At 41.3% G+C, this 5,196-nt stretch overlaps 1 pseudogene; it reads left to right on the top strand.

Moving 5' to 3' along the window:
- Positions 1-1,269: 1,269 nt before the first annotated feature.
- On the top strand, positions 1,270-4,258 carry LOC117460137 (G-protein coupled receptor 26-like; annotated as a pseudogene).
- The last annotated feature ends 938 nt before the right edge of the window (positions 4,259-5,196 follow it).

The following is a 5,196-nucleotide window of genomic DNA, read 5'->3' as shown; positions in this document are numbered from 1 at the left end:
CTTAGGTGACTCGGACTTGGACTCGGACTCGAACATAGGTAATGTTGACTCGGACTCGACTCGGACACTCCTTGGGTGACTCGGACTTGGACTCGGACTCGACTACGACTCTCCCTTGGTGACTCGGACTTGGACTCGGACTCGAAGAGTGGTGACTCGAGAGTGACTTGGACTCGTGAATTGGTGACTTGACTACAACACTGCCACATGGCATATAGCAGCAACGACATATAAAGTGCACCCCTATTAAAGTGCATTTAGCGGTGATTATACGTCTGATTGTTTCTCAACCATTCTTTGAGTTGATCTTTAGTGGACCTCACAGTCTCCTCTGGTTTCTGAGTGCAGCGTCCAGTGTATTTTTTGTGGATGAATTCCCCTAAGGGAGGGAGGGGGGGGGGGGGGGGCAGTCCATGTAAACATTTATTTTAAAAAAGCACATACTTTTAAAAGACTTAAAAGTGTCAAAACTCAAGAAATTGTGTTTATCAAGGATGGTACAGTGGAGCGAAACCTTTATCTAAATGTTTGGTGATTAGTTTTGACACCCATTTCTCAGTTATCTTAGATAGCTGAGAAATGATATCTTACTCATAATGTAATGTAACCAGCGGCGGTGGTGCTGCAGTAGCTAATGAGCTGGATGGGGAACTCCAGCTTCATTGCATCCTTTTAAATCACCATATAAGGCTTTGAACGCTGCACTGATGCGGCTCTGGGTCTCCCTGTCTGTCGCAATGATATCTGAGCTGTGGATTAAACTGTAAGTGTTTGCTGCTGGGACGTATTGCAGTATAAAGTGACGATAGTTATTCTTTGTATCCAGACACTGACTTGCCATGAGCTTGATCTGGTTACAGTGTATTATTTGCACGCTTTACATCAAACTGCTGTGTTCAACGTGATGTTCGTGACATCGGCCTACCAGATACGCAATCATGCGTCGTGCTTCTATTTATTGCACTAACAAGCTATTTTTAAACAGGGGTGCATCAACGTGATTTTTACTCTGACAGAGAAGACAATATAAATAGATACAGAGATCGTAGTACTTTCATGTCCTTTTCAGAGATGCCATCGTGTCAATGCGCAATTGCGCAGCCAGGGAACCCTGAGCTGTGAGACCAGAGGCAACAGAGGGGCTTCAAGATCACTGCAGCGCCACACTCCTGCTGAACCCCATTCCCATGAAACAGACTTCCAAATATCCTCTTTGTGATCTGGTGAGCATCCTCTATGAATTCCCTGAGATTGCATCGTGGAGGCTGTTTGGGGTACCGCTTCAATTATTGAAGACATTAGGAGCCTGGGGAGGGTAAGCATGGCTATGTATACACAAATATGTTGTGACTGCAACTCAGGATGACAGTTCGCATCAGGACTGCGGATGTTCTCATGAAAAGTCTGGATATTTTAGAGGAAGCACGATGGACGCGGCGGACATACTTGCTTCCGTTTTGGTTTTGGGGATTATTATCGTATCGTTGCTGTCCAACGTTGTGGTGCTGATCTGCTTTCTTTATGACCCGGAGATCCGCAAACAGGTACCTGGTCTGTTTATTCTCAACCTGACGTTTTGCAACTTGTTGCTAAGCGTGTCCAACATGCCACTAACTCTGATCGGGCTCATCACCACGGGCCATCCCGGAGGCAGCGACTTCTGCCAAATTGTGGGTTTCCTCGACACTTTTCTCACCACTAACTCCATGCTCAGCATGGCAGCTCTCAGCATCGATAGATGGGTGGCGGTGGTATTCCCTTTGAGTTACCACTCAAGAATACGGCACCGGGATGCAGTGTTAGCGTTGGCATACACGTGGATACACTCGCTTTGCTTCTCCACGGTGGCCACCTGTCGCTCCTGGGTTGGGTACCATCACCTTTACGCATCGTGCACTCTCTGCAATGTCAGGACGAGGGCAGCCGGGACGCAGTTCATCATCTTTACCGTGGCTTTGCACTCTCTCACTTTCCTCCTCACGCTGATCGTGCTGTGTGTAACCTACCTGAAAGTGCTGAAAGTTGCACGGTTTCACTGTAAACGCATAGACGTGATCACCATGCAGACGTTGTTGCTGCTTGTGGATATTCACCCCAGGTAAACAATCACTAGAAATCGATTAAGTGTAATACATTTTACCATTACCTTTACTTTTTGTCCTACATGTGAATCCTTTCAGAAGGAAATGTTTTGATACTTTGCCAAAATCAGAACATGCAGACATAATGTGTGCTTAAGAGACACATAGTGACCAACAGCAGAGGATGTTGTTGTAATTTATCTTATTTAACTAGTAAACAGTGCTCAGTGGATTAGTTAATATTGAAAATTAAGCATTTTCTGTCCCTTCTTCATTCAAAATATATCCTTTTTGGGGAAGTTTGTTAGACAAATGATCAGAGAAATGTCACCCCAGATTATTGCACTGCAAATTATTCATTATATTAAATCAAAAGGTTATTTTTATTATTTTTATTTTAATTATTGTACAATTTAACTATAATCAAAGTGTTTGGTTATGTATGTTATTTGCATTCATATACTGTCAATATACTTTTAACTTCTTTAAAACACAGAATATATGCATACAACTTTCTGGGGCATCCCTCTTCAGGCTATACATGAATATACAAAGTGCTCCAGTGATGATGGTTGAACTTCACATTAGCATGTCCCATTAAGGTCAGCAAGACCTTCCGCATTGTTTTGCACTTCAATCATTTGCCATCCATCTTGATTCAGTCAAATAATGAAACTTTGAATTGCTCTTTCACATTTACATAATTGATATCTGCGCAGTGTGAAATTCAGTGTAATCATCAGAGATAACAGGGCACACGTCACTGCTTTCTTCACGTCCATCCCACATGTTTTTCTCCATGGACTGCTTCATTATGTTTGCATGTCTCTGATCATGCCTCCTGGGTAGATAATGGTGCATGTGTGCTTTGGCAGTGTTCGCCAGAAATGCTTGGATGAGCAGAGGCAGAGGAGGCAGAGGGCCATCAAGAAGATCAGTACTTTCATCGGCACATTTGTGGTGTGTTTCACCCCCTACGTCATTACAAGGTGAGCAGAAATGTATCATATTGTAGGGTTAGGGGCTTTATAGGGAGTTTCTTTTAACAAATAGTCTCAAGGGGATTTAACAGTTTAATTCTGCACATTTTGTCATTTATTTATGAATAATTTGAATCTTTTTCAGCTTCAAAACTAACTCTCCCAGGATTTTTTTTTTAATTCGATTTGGAAAGAGTGACTGTGGGTTTCACTTACCTTGTTCTTGCTAATGTGCTTGTCTTATCATCTGAAAACAGAAGGTGATAATGATTTTCTATGCTGTCTTGTTATCTTGTAAAATGTTTAACTGCCTCCTTTTCATAATCTCACAGTTTCTTGGTTCTGCACACGTTTCTAATCCTTGTCACTGAGTCTTCAGAACTGGGTAAATACACGGGAGGGAGAGAGGCAGGGAAAGAGGAAGATAGCAAATGAGTCAGAGATGGTATCACTGGCTCTCATTAGTATTAGTCTCAGTATTAGCGGTGGCAACCTGTCAGAAGCTGTTAGAATTGTGCTTTGGAAATAAAAAGGAAACGCATTAGGAACAGTGTGGTGGTGAGACCATGTTAGACTTAAGGAGATCACGCTAATTAAGAAGATGGATTAAAGACATAACAAAGCTCCTGTTGCTTTTCACTTTGTCCTTAATTTGATTTAGGACTTAAGATGTGTCAGGCACTGAAATTGGTGTGAAAGTATTTTGACAAGGAAGAAGTCCAGAATCTAACACCACTCAGTTCAGATTTCCCACAGAAGTGTTGACATTTAATTGAAGTGAAATGACTTTTACACAATGACACAGCACTGGGGGAGGGTGACGGTCATTGGCTTTAGCACCACTTGCACTTATCTGAGAAAAGGCTTGCATGGATGGTGTTTGACTTTATTTTTGTCTTTTTGTCTTTATTTGAGGTAGAATTGTAGAGCTCTTCTCCCCGTGGCCTATAAGTCCTCACTGGGGCGTGCTGTCCAAATGTTTGGCCTACAGCAAGGCAGCCAGCGACCCGTTTGTCTACTCTCTGCTGCGTCACCAGTACAGGAAGACCTGCAACCTGCTTGCTAACAAAGTCCTCAAGAGGAGTCCACTCAACTCCTCCTCCATCAGGATGGAGAACACTCCAGCGCGGGTGCCAAAACAACTCCAACACGACAACAACACTCCAACCTACTGCCAACAAACCAGTGTGCCCGTGAAGGTCACAGAGAGACTCTACTGGGCTAAATGGGTCTTTGATGTTAGATGTTACTTTAAGTTTAACTTAGTTCATGAGACAATCAACATAATTGATCTCTTTTGATGGTGTAACATCAGGGCACACTATTACCAAATTATTTGTTAAAGGAAACGGCCTTCAAAATTACGTATTTTTTCTTATTCAAATAACAATGAAAAGATAAAAACCACGACGCAACGTTCCCCAGCTGCCTGTGGCAAACCAAGCTAATGTGTTCCTACAGAAGATATCGTTATTTAAAAAATAGGTCATAAATAAATATTGGGTATGAAAAACGCAAAACATTTAGATGTTCACACAGTTAATTTAAAACCGTTCTTTAAAACAGTATTAAAAGGGACTTTGTAGAAAATGGACATTGACAGAATATTAACACTAAATAAACTACAATGCCCAGCATGCAAGGAACAAGGAAGTAATATATATATAAGGTAATATAGAATACCCTTTAAAGAAGTATAGATGGACCATTTTTCTAGGACGTATTTGTAGATTGTAATAAAGTGTAATACTGTCCGCAAAGATTTAACGTTTCTAATGAGATAATTTTGTAGCATACTGGTAAATGTGTTTTCAAATACTTTGTGTACCATGTAAAGTAACCCTTTGGTGACTCATTTGGTAATTATGTCTTTAAATACTCGATCCAGATGTTAACAGGAGTGTAGCCCCATCTCCAAATGTCAGGACACAGGAGCTTGTTACTCCTGAATATTTTAGCAGGTCTTAACTATTACCATTCTCTGATGCTTAAAGGTTAGATCAAATCAGTACGGCATTACCACGTGAATAAACCCAAGAGTATTTTCATTACCTCAAGTATATAAGGATATTCACATCAATAAACAATGTTTTACATCCCACCTGAACAGAATGGCTGAATATTTAAATTCAAGT

Source organism: Pseudochaenichthys georgianus, chromosome 15, assembly GCF_902827115.2.
Source record: "Pseudochaenichthys georgianus chromosome 15, fPseGeo1.2, whole genome shotgun sequence".
Classification (NCBI taxonomy): Eukaryota; Metazoa; Chordata; class Actinopteri; order Perciformes; family Channichthyidae; genus Pseudochaenichthys; species Pseudochaenichthys georgianus.
The sequence above is the reverse complement of the archived record's forward strand: the minus strand, read 5'-3'. Positions and strand labels throughout refer to the sequence as shown.